The sequence below is a fragment of the Macaca mulatta genome, chromosome 19 (genome assembly GCF_049350105.2).
Source record: "Macaca mulatta isolate MMU2019108-1 chromosome 19, T2T-MMU8v2.0, whole genome shotgun sequence".
Lineage (NCBI taxonomy): Eukaryota > Metazoa > Chordata > Mammalia > Primates > Cercopithecidae > Macaca > Macaca mulatta.
In genome coordinates, this window is record NC_133424.1 from 43,497,072 (window position 1) to 43,509,653 (window position 12,582).

Sequence of the window (12,582 nt, forward strand, 5' to 3'; positions counted from 1 at the left end):
AGCCAAGGAGCATCCACGGGTCTTGCCCCACCAGGAAGCTCAGACTACGCATGTCTAGGCTCGGTTATGCTGCAGTAACAAGCAACCCTGGGTTCCAAGTCTGTGTGCTGTTCTCAGTCTGCATCCACTGAAGGGGTGGCTGGAGGTTCTGCCCTATGTTGCCCTCACTGAGGGACACAGAAGCAGCCCCCATCTAAATCATAACTAGTCACCTTGGCAGGGGGAAGGGAATCAGGAGGGTCATGGACCAGCACTCAAAGGCTTCCACAGAAATGTGGGTCATCATCTCAGCTCAGGCTTCACTGGCCAAAGTGTGTCACATGGCCATGCCTAACTCCACACTAATCCAAAAGTGCAGTCCTAGCATGTGGCTACATGGAAGAAGCCAGAAATATTGGTGAGTAACAAGTTTCAGTAAATGTCAGCAGGTGCTAGATGGGACAGTCATGTTGGACCAGCCACTCTGCCTCAGAGAAAGCGAAGATTCAAATATTTCATATTTTCCCCTTTGTCACTGAGTCCTGTGAGCCTCCCACCCCCACACAGACAGTCCCCACCCCCACACAGACAGTCATCATGTTGAAGAAAGTCCAATGAAAAGGACCCAAGAGCCTGTCTTATATTCCACTTTCCAGATTAGACTAAAATTTAGGAGTTTTATTCCCCATGAGTCTTGAAGAAGACAGAGAAGTTTGAGAAATGAAGAAGTCATGTGTTTCTTACACATTTAAGTGTAGTGTTAGCATATTTGCAAACTCACTACACAGACTTCTTTTACAAAATAGGATCATACTGTTTATTTGCACTACTTCACCTGCTTTGTTCCTTTACTAATAGATAGAGAATTTTTTTTCACTAATATTCTTGAATATTTCCACAGCTTCCCATTGAATATATACGCCAGGGGTCATTAAGCATGACCTTCTTGTAGGGACTCTGGAGTCATACTCATAGCAAAAACTCAAATTCCATTGACTCTTATACTCATGTGCTGTTGCATATGACTCTTACACCCATATGCTGTTGCCATTATTTTTAACTTATTATTTAATATTTGGGTGGTTTCTAATTTTTTATGTTAAAAAATTATGTCACAATATCTGGTAAAATGATGTATTCATTTACCTTTTGACACAGCAATTTCACTTCTAGGAATCTAACAAAAGATACAGGAGAAAAATACAAAATGATGAAACAGTGTTATTCACTGTAGCACATTCGTGCTAGCAAAAGACTGGAAACAACTCAAGTGTCTCTCAATAATGAACTAGTTGAATAAACTATGGTATATCCAAAAAAGTAGACTGCTCTGCCACTTTAGAAAGGAATAAAAATATCTCTATATACTGATATGGAGTTACCTCCCAGATATATTATCAAATAAAAAGCATGGTGGAGAAAAGTGATTTTTGTATGGTATCATTTATCTAAGAAAGGAAGGGATACACACACACACACACACACACACACACACACACACAGAGACAGAGAGAGAGAGAGTTATAATTTTAAAATTAAAAAACAAACCAAAACTTTAAAAAATAATTGTCTGTAGATTCAGAAGGAACAGAATGGAGAACAAAGGGATAGAAGTTGAATGTCTCTGAACAGTATTTATGTTATTGATTTGACTTTGAATCCATGAAATATTTTACATAATTTTAAACAAAATTAGGTTTTTAATCCTCTCCAGAAAGATGAAACAGGCAATACTTTTTCCTATTCCTCCCACTAAGTACAATCAAAAATCCTGAACATTGTATATAAAACAAACATAATATTTCTCTGAATGTAAAACAGACATAAGAATTTTCTGAAAAATGGAAAAACTATGGCAGAGTGGTTGGGGACCTCAGGACCCAAGGAATAATATAGGAATGAGCTCCTTTGGTTTTCTTTTTGCTTCATGTATGCTGAACATACAACTGAAGAAATTAGAAATCTGGAAACAACAATGGACAGAGATGTCAAAAACAAAAAACAAAATAAAACAAAATGCTCTCTCTAGCCAAAGGAGCAGAAAAGCAGCAGCCTAGCAAGTCAGAAAACTCTTAGACAGTAACCACACTACTTCAGCCAAATACCACAGAAAAAAAGCCTTATGGTCCCACTCCATTAAAGGCCAGGTAAAGAGTCTAAACTCTCACCCTCGCAAGGAAACCCAACATCCATGCTAAGTTGATGTCAGAAAAGGCCAAGTGTAGAGTCTTCATCCCCACTGGCCTCCATCCCCCAACAGTATCAGTGGAGGAGCAGTGGGATCATATTATCTCAGATGTCAACTGAGGCAAAGCGGGGAACCTCAAGGAAGACTGTATTTATATCAGGTAAAATAGAAGTCAGGGAAAATAAAATTCCCAGATACAGAGAGAGACATCATAATAATGATAAAAGGGTTAATCCATCAAGAAGACATACCAATCCTAAATGTTTGTGCACCGAACAAAAAAGCTGCAAAATGCATGAAGCCAAAACTGATGAGAAGCACCTCCCTTACCCTACCGGAGCAGTATCAGAAAAAAGCCATCTAGACCACAAGCTCTAAGTAAGATTCAAAGTCTCATAATATAACACAAATTCCCGTTTCAATTTAAAAAATCACTCATGCTATAAAAAGGAAGGTCGCAAACTGCATAAAAATGACAATCAGATGCTAACGTCAATATGACAGAATTACATTAGAATTATCTAACAAATATTTTAAAGTAGTCATAAAAGTGCTTCAGTGAGAAGTTACAAACACACTTGAAACAAATGGAGTAGAAAAGAGTCTCGACAAAGAAACAAATGACATAGAGAAGAACCAAATGGAAATTTTAGAACTCAAAAATACAATAACCAAATTTTTACAACTCAGTGAATGAGCCAAAACGCATAATGAAGGGGATAGAAGAAAATATCAGTGAACTGGAAGAGAAAATAATGGAAATTATCCATTTGAACAACAGAGAGAAAAAACAGACAAAAAGTAACAACACCTTGGGGACCTGTGGGACTACAACAAAAAACATAACATTTATTTTATCAGAGCCTTGAAATGAGAGAAGAAAGAGGATGGGACTGAAAAATACTCAACAAAAGAGTGACTGAAAATGTCTCTGAGTTATCAAGATATAAATCTACAGATTCAAAGAGCTGAGTTCACCCAAACAAGATAAATGCAAAAAATTCCATACCAAGACACATCATAATTAAATTTTTGGAAACTAAAGACAAATACAAAACCAGGCAAAAAGAAAAAAGAGAGAGAACATGCTAATCTACGGGGAAAACAATTAGAATAACAGTAGATTTCTCATCAGAAATCATGGAGACCAGAAGAAGCGGCAATGTGTTTTTCAAGGACTAAAAGAACTGCTTACCCAGAATCCTATATTCAGCAAAAATATACTTCAGTAATTAAGGGAAAAGCAAGACATTGACCAATGAAGGAAAACTAAGAGAAGTTGTCTCTAGCAGACCTACTCTAAAACAATGTCTAAAGGAAGTTGTCTAAACAGAAAGGATGTGAGAAAAAGTCTTGGAAGAGAGAGAGGAGAGGCAGGAATGAGAGGAGAGGAGAGAAAAGAGGAGGGGAGGGGCAGCAGGAAGGCAAGAAACAAAAATATGGGTAAATAAAAAAGGCTCCCCTTCTTTTGAGTGTCCAAATTATGTTTGATGGTTGAAGTAAAAATTATAATACTTTTTGATGTGGTTCTAAATGTATGTAGAAAAAATATTAAAGACAATGACATTAAAAGTGAAGGAGATAAAAGTACTTATGGGGAGGTAATGTTTCTACATTTCATTCAAATTGATGAGATGACAACAGCAGGATTCTCATAAGTTATGTATAAATACCACAATACCTAGAGCAACCACTAAAAAAAATTATGCAAAGAGTTAACTCTTAAAAATACTACAGATAAAACTGAATTCTAAAGAAAAGTTCAAGTAACCCACAGGAAGATAGGAAAATAAAAACAGAGAAGCAAACCACAGAACAAAAACAAACAAAAAGCAATGGCCGAATTAATTAATCTCTTACATGTCAATAATTCTATTAAATGTAAATGTCCTAATTATACCAATTAAAAATATGGCAGAGATGGATTTAAAAACATGACCCAACTACATGCTTTCTCAAAGAAACTCACTTAGAATATAACAATATAAGCAAGTTCAAAGCAAAAGGATGGCAAAGATATATCACACGAACATTAATCGAAGGAAAGCAGTACTTATACGAATATCAGATAAAATAGACTTTGGAACAAAGAAAATTACCTGAGTCAGAGAAAGAATATATGTAATGATAAAATGGTTAATACACCAGAAAGAAATAGCAACCCTAAATGTCTATACATCAAAGGAACTGAAAACATAGCAAGCAAAAACTGACAGAGCTGAAAGGAGAAACACAAAAATCCACAGTTATACACAGTTGGGTATTTTAAGTTCCCTCTCTCTGCAATTAGATAGAAAAATCAACAAGTCTGCAGAATTCAACAGCACTATTCACCAGCAATAATTAGTCAACATTTATAAAGTAGTTCACCCAACAACAGAAGACTACACATTCTTTTCACCTGTCTATGGAATATACACAAAAATAGACTATGTCCTGGTTTGTAAAACAAACCTTAACAAATTTGGAAGAATTTAAATTATACAGAGTGTGCTCTCCAACCACAATGGAATCAAATGGAAATAATAACAGAAAGATAACCAAAAATCTCCAAACACTTGGAAAGTAAACAACATCCTTCTAAATAATCTATGGGCTAAGCAGGAAGTCTTAAAAGAAATAAAAGCAAAAATACATTGAACTGAATAAAAATAAAAATACAACATAACAGAAGTGACAGAACACAGCTAAAGCAGTGCTGAGAGGGAAATTCATTGTATTAAGTGCATACATTAGAAAATAGGAAATTCCTCAGTTCAATAATCTAAGCTCTCACCTCAAGAACCTAGAAAAGAGCAAAATAAACCCAAAGCAAGCAAAATGAAGGGAATAATAAAGGGTAGAAATAAATGAAATTCAGAACAGAAAAACCATAGAGAAAATCAACAAAACAAAATTTTTCTTTGGAAGGACTAATAAAATTGACAAACTTCTAGCAAAACCAGCAATATTAGAAAGAGAAAAATACAAATTACCAATATCAAAACTAAAAGAGATAATATCACCACAAAGCCCGCTAACATCAAAAGAATAATAGGGAAATACAATACTGTGAACAACTTCATACATGTAAATTTGACAACTGAAACAAAATGGACCAATTCCTTAAAAACACAAGTTACCAAATCTCACCCAATATGAAAAAGATAATGTAAATAGCCCTATAATGATTAAGAACTTTGAATTTGTAATTTTAAAGCTCCCAAAAAGGAAATTTCCAGGCCCAGATGGTATCACTGCTGAATTCTATTAAATATTTAAAGAAGAATTAGCACCATTCTACACAATCTTTTCCAGAAAATACAAAAACAGAACACTTCTTAATTTATATTATGAAGTTATTATCACCTCGATAACAAAAGTAAATGACTGTGCAAATAGAAAAATAAACAAAGCTACACACATATAGAGGCAAAAATCCTTCACAAACATTAGCAAATAGAATTCTACAATATATAAAAAGAGTTACACAAAACCACATGTGATTTATTTCATGAGTGCAAGACTTGTTCAATATTAGAAAATCAACCAATGTAATCCACCATTTTAGTAGGCTCAAAAATAAAATCATATGATGATATTATTTCTCTATACAAGCAGTATACATGTACAGACAATTACACAATGCTGATGAAATAAATCAAAATAAACGGGGAGATGTACCATGTTCATGAAATAGAAGATTTAATATAATAAAGAAGTCTATTCTCAAACTGACATACAGGTTTAATGCAATTCTATCAAAAGCCCAGAATGTGTTTTGTCTGTATATATAGACAATATTCCAAAATTTATTTTGAAAGCAAAGGAACTAGCATAGCTAAAATGGTTTTTGAAAGGGGGAATAAAATGGAAGAAATCAGTCTACTCACTATCAAGACTTCCTGTGTTACCATGGTTATCAGGGCTGGGTGGTGCTGGCAAAGGAAAAGACATATAGATGAAGGGAACACAATAGAGAACCCAGAAATAGACCCACACAAAATACCCAACTAATTTTTTACGAAGGCACAAAAGCAACTTAATGAAGGAAAGATATAGCCTTTTTAACCAATGGTGCCGAAGCAATTGTATATCCATAGGTTAAAAAAAATGAAACTTGATCTATGTTACACATTTTATAAAATAATTAATTCAAATTGATCACTGGCTTAAACGTAAAACTCTAAAACTTCCAGTAGAAAACATTGGAGAAAATCTTCAGCATCTAAGACGAGGCGAGGAGTTCTTAGACTTGACACCAAAAGCATGATCCATAAATGGAAAATTTGATTAAAATGCACTTCACCAAAATTTAAAGGTTTTGCTTTTCAAAAGACCATGGAAAGAGAGTAAAAAGCAAGCTACAGACTGATAGAAAATATTTGCAATCACATCTCTGACAAAGGACTAGTGTCTAGACTAGAGAAAAAAAAAAAAAAAAAAACTCCACAGAACAATTAAAAAAAAAATTTAAACAACAATTCAATTAGAAAATAGGCAAAAAACATGAATAGACATTTCGCCACAGAGGAAATATAGATGGTAAATAAACACAAGAAAAGATATGATCATTAGACATTAGGGAAATGCAGATTAAAGCCACAGTGGATATTGTGACACACATGCCAAAAGGTCTTTCGAGTGACAACACCAAATGCTGATGAGGATGCAGAGAAACGAGGTCACTTTTGCATTGTTGGTAGGAAAGTAAAACGGTAAGCCATTCTGAAAAACAGTTTGGCAATTTCTTAAATAACTAAATATGCAAATACCATCCAACCCAACAATTGCAACACCTGGGCACATATCTCAGAGAAATGAAAACTCAGGTTCATACAAAAACCTATACACAAATGCTTAGCTTTATTCACAATAGCCAAAAGCTGGAAACAACCTAGATGTCCTTCAGGGAGTGAATCATTAGGCAAATGGTGGTCTGTCCTTGCTATAGAATACTACGCAGCAATGAAAAGCAATGGCTTGAATCATGTTCCTGAGAATGATGCTTAGGGGAAAAAGCCAATCCCAAAAAGTTACAGACTATGTGATTCCATTTATTTAACATTCCTGAAATGATAAAATTATAGAAGTAGAGAACAGACTGGTGGTTGCCGGGGTTAAGGAGTGAGGTGGGAGGGAATGGTGTTAGCTATAAAAGAGCAACATAAGACATCCTCCTGGTGAAGGAAGTTTTCTGTATTCTGCCTGTAACCATGTCAGTATTCTGATTCTGACAGAGTACTGTAGTTTTGCAACGTGTTACCATTGGGGGAAACTGGGTAAAGGGTACATGGGATCTCTCTGTACTGTTTCTTACAACTGCACGTGGATTTCCAATTATCACAAAATACAAAGGTTGGTTTTTTTAAATAAAGATCAAGGCAACCAAATAGTTAATGATGGAAACTCCTCCTTACAGAAATATTCCAACTAATGAGTTAAGAAGGGGTGATAGAATGTAACCATGTTGCAGCCTTAATAAAATAATAGATCTAGATCAGATTTTATTCCTTGAGACCAATGGGCCTTTTGGTCATCTGAAGAGTATGGACCCCCTCTGAAAATAATGAAATGAAGTAAAATGAAATACATAAGTTACAAACTCTTGAGGTATGATTATCAAAATATTTCACAAAAAGCAGATTTGTGACATAACAATAGATGTGCATCCTTATGTACTTATCAATAACAAAGTCTAGAGGAAGGTTTAATAATTTTAAAGTGGAGAGGAGCACAAATTATATTTCAAGATGCCTGAAATAGCTATAATGCTACATGGAAATATCTGTGACTTCTACTGGTGACATAGTCGCAGGATATACAAGATACAGAGGAACATGTTAAATGACACGAAAACAATACAATCAGCAAAATCAAGTCTGTGGGAAACCCAACCGTGCAATTCATCCAGCCCCTTCAACAAATTCCAAGGGAAAAAGAGAATGGGGGAGGGAAACAGAGATTAAAAGAGATGAGACGTGTCAACCAGTTGCCAAGGGTGGACTTTATCTGATTCAAACAAAAGAAAAAAGAAAGATTATGAGACAAGTAGGAGAAATTAAATATCGACTGAATATTTGACAATATTAAGGAATTTTTGTTAATTTTAAAGTGAGATAAAGGTATTGCGACTTGCTTTCTTAAGGAGCCCTTATCTTTTAGCGATGCCTTCTGAATTATTGATGGATGAAATAATGCAGTATCTGAGGGGACCCAGGAGTTGACAACCATTGAAGCTGAGTAACAGGGTACAGGAGTCCATTTTTCTGTTCATGCTCCTTTTGTGCAATTTTTCACTTTTCTATGATAAAAAGCCAAAAGCAAATCTTCAATGAGCATCATTGTATGTGAATCTTTGTTTTCATCCAGGATTAATTACCTACAGACAATTTCTAATAGTGGAATTGTGGGTTTTAAGGATGTGAACATTTTAAAGCTTTTGAAATGCATTGCTTGAGTGAGCTAGCGAAAGAGGAAAACACAGAGTAGCCCAAGGCCTCTCCTAGCAGGAAACAAGGGAACTTTAAAAAAAAAAAAAAAAAAAAAAAAAAGATGGCTGGGCGCGGTGGCTCACGCCTGTAATCCCAGCACTTTGGGAGGCCGAGACGGGCGGATCACGAGGTCAGGAGATCAAGACCATTCTGGCTAACATGGTGAAACCCCGTCTCTACTGAAAAATAGAAAAAACTAGCCGGGCGAGGTGGCGGGCGCCTGTAGTCCCAGCTACTCGGGAGGCTGAGGCAGGAGAATGGCCTAAACCCGGGAGGCGGAGTTTGCAGTGAGCTGAGATCCGGCCACTGCACTCCAGCCTGGGCGACAGAGCGAGACTCCGTCTCAAAAAACAAACAAAAAAAAGATATGGTCTGGCTCTGTTCCCCAAGCTGGTGTGCAGTGGCACAGTCATAGTTCATTGCAGCCTGGAACTCCTGGGCTCAAGCAATCCCTCCACCTCAGCCTCCTGAGTAGCTGGGACTCCAGGCACGTGCCACCCAGGCCTGGCTAATTTTTTTTAATTTTTGTAGAGACAGGATCTCGTTATGTTACCCAAGCTGGTGTCAAACTCCTGGCCTCAAGCGGTACTTCCACCTCAGCCTCCCAAAGTGCTAGGGTTACTGGCATGAGCCAGGAACGTTTTTTTAGAGGTAAGGCTTGTCTTCCTCCACCCTACCTCTCCTCCTCTTTGCCCAGACGTACCCTTCCTCTATGAAAGAAACCAAATTTTAGCCAGCACTCAAACCCTGGTTCTCACTATTCAAATTTCTCTGGCACCCATCGGCTGAATGTAAAATCATGTATTCACCTAATTTTGGTGTTTGGATATCTGCATTTTGCCTGTTTCTTTCTTTTATACAAGATGCTGTAACAACACACCTGTAGTAAATTGCTGTGGTCATTTACTGTTATGTCCTTGGGATAAATTCCTAGAAAAATCTACCTAGGTCAAAAGAAAGTATATTTTGCCTTCCTAGAAACTGTTTCTGGTTAATCCCATCAGTGCCCAGTGGCTGGTTCCTGGGTTTTTACTAGGTACCATCAAATTTACAAACAAACATCAGCCAATTTGATGGGTTAAAATAAGGTCACCTTGGGGTAGGTACAGTGGCTCACGGCTGAAATCCCAACACCTTGGGAGGCCAAGGTGGGAGGATCGCTTGAGGCCAAGAGTTCAAAACTGACCTGGGCAACATAGAGAGACCCCTCTCTACAAAAGAAACTTTTAAAACTTAGCCAGCTATGGAGGCACATGCCTGTAGTCCCAGCTACTTCAGGAGGCTGAGATGGGAGGATTGCTTAGGCCCAGGAGGTTGAGGCTGCAATGAGCTTTGATGATCACTATTACACTTCAGCCTGGGTGACAGAGCAAGACTCTGTCTCTTAAAAAATTTTTAAAATAAGGGCATCTTGCTGCTAACATGAGCATCTTTTTATTACTAGGGGGTTGAATGCTCTAATCTGGTCAACTGTCAGGAGCAAGCTTAATTCCTTGGACTCCCTTGGAAAATGAGATCTGGCATTAAACTCTCTTAGAAGAATGGGTGTTCAGCTTCCAACACGCCCCACAGCCAAAGCCCAGGCTCTCCCTGAGCCATGATTCCCAGTGTGACCAGAAGATGCTGGCATCAGAACCACCTGCAGACATGGCCTCTTGGCAAATTCCAGTTCACAGGCCCACCCCAGACCTACAGAATCAGAGTGTCTGGGAGCGGAGACTGGGCATCCGTATGGAATTCCACAAAGACCCCTGACCTAGAGAGAGCCGCGCCAGTTCCTTATCCTTCAAAACTGGGCTGGATTATTCACAATAGCCACGATATGGAATCAACCTAAGTGTTTATCAACAGATGAATGGAAAAAGAAATGTGGCACATATATACAATGAATACTATTCAGCCTTAAAAAAAAAAAAAAAGATAGAAATCCAGCACTTTGGGAGGCCAAGGCAGGCAGATCACCTGAGGTCAGGAGTTCAAGATCAGCCTGGCCAACATGGCAAAACCACATCTTTACTAAAAATATAAAACTTAGCCAGGAGTGGTGGTGGGCGCCTGTAATCCCAGCTACTTGGGAGGCTGAGGCAGGAGAATCTCTTGAATCTGGGAGGCAGAGGCTGCAGTGAGCCGACATCAAGTCACTGTACTCCAGCCTGGGCGACAGAGTGAGATTCCATCTCAAAAAAAAAAAAGATAGAAATGTCATTTGCAACAACACGCGTGAACTTTTGAAAGACACTATGTTAAGGGAAATAAACCAGGTACAGAAAGACAAATATGCCATGATGTCACTTATACGTAGAATCTAAACAAGTAGAACTCACAGAAGCAGAGAGTAGAATGGTGGTTACCAGAGGCTGGGAAGATGGAAAATTAGAAAGATGTTGGTCAAAGGATATAAAATCTTAGACAGGAAGAATTAATTAAAGAGATCTATTGTGCATCATGATGGTGACTATAGTTCATAATAATATATTGAATACTTGAAAACCATGAAGAGAGCAGATTTTAAGTGTTCTCACCACAAAAAAAAAATGCATAAGATAATGAATATGCTAATGATCTTGATGTAGCCATTCCACAACGTATGCATAAATCAAAACATCACGTTGTACACCATACAGATATACAATTTGTATTTATCAATTTCAAAAAAAAAACTGGGCTGGTCAGCAGTTGAAGTTCTTTCTTAGGTGTCACCAGAAACACCTGCTGAATGAACCAGCGATGAGTGAATGAAGGAAGGAAGAAAGGAACAAATTGCTTAATTAACTGACCAATGAATTCATGAATGAACAGATGAGCTAATGTGTCAATGAATGAAGAAGATGAGTGAGTGGGTGGGTTAATAAGTGAGTGCCTATGAGCAGAAAAGGAGTGTTGGTATCTGGCTTTTTACTAGATACCATCAGATTTACAAAGAAACATCAGCCAATTTGGTGGGTTAAAATAAGGTCACCTTGGTCCCGGCATGGTGACTCATGCCTGTAATCCCAGTACTTTGGGAGGCCTAGGCGGGAGGATCACTTGAGTCCAAGAATTTGAGACTGATCTGGGCAACATAGAGAGACCCTCTCTCTACCAAAAAAAAAAAAAAAGAAAGAAAGAAAAGAAAAAACTTTAAAACTTAGCCAGGCGCGGAATTGGGGGACACAGCAGAGATGGAAGCCTGCCAGCCTGCCTTGCTGTCCTTCTGCCACCCAGGTTGCACGCAGCCTTAGGAGGAAGACACAATCAACTTCCCATACCCACCTCCCAGGACAGCGCATCCCAGGACGGGAGTACCAAACTGCCCCCACAATGATCCCCCAGACACAAAATAACAGATTTTATGCTTTCTACACCTTTTTTCAAAGAATTTTTATATGTGCCCTCCACCTACAATTAAAATAATTATTTGTGGGAAGAGGAAGGCTTTCGGCATCTGAAAGAAAATCACACAAGCTGCTGGGTAAATGAACACTTGCCTTCTGAGTAAGCAGAATGTGTTTTGGAAATCTCCAGCAGTGACCAGGGATGTGCACAGCTTGAGAAGTGGAAGCTCTTTTTTCCCTCCTCGCCTCTCTCTCCTTCCTCCCCTTCCCACCTTTTCTTTCTTGTCCTCTCTTCTGCTCTCAAATCCTCTTCCTAAGAAGAGCTAGAGTCCCAAGGAGCAGTAGAGAAAAAGAAAGCAGCTCACCACACCCCTACGTTCTGCATTGGCTGGTGTCTCTGCCTCGGTCCTACCAGCCACGTAATTTGCAGGAACCATCCCTGCACCTCCTGCACCACTGCCCCTCTCTACCAATCCTTGTCCATAGGTCAGAGAAACAAGAGTGGTCCACAGGTGCTGCACAAAGCCCTCTGTTCTGAGGTCTGTGCTATCTGGCTAAGAAGCTGTGCTCAAACTCCGTCCCCGGTTTCTTGGGGGATCCACAGGCAACTGGGGTTAGACAAGACCTC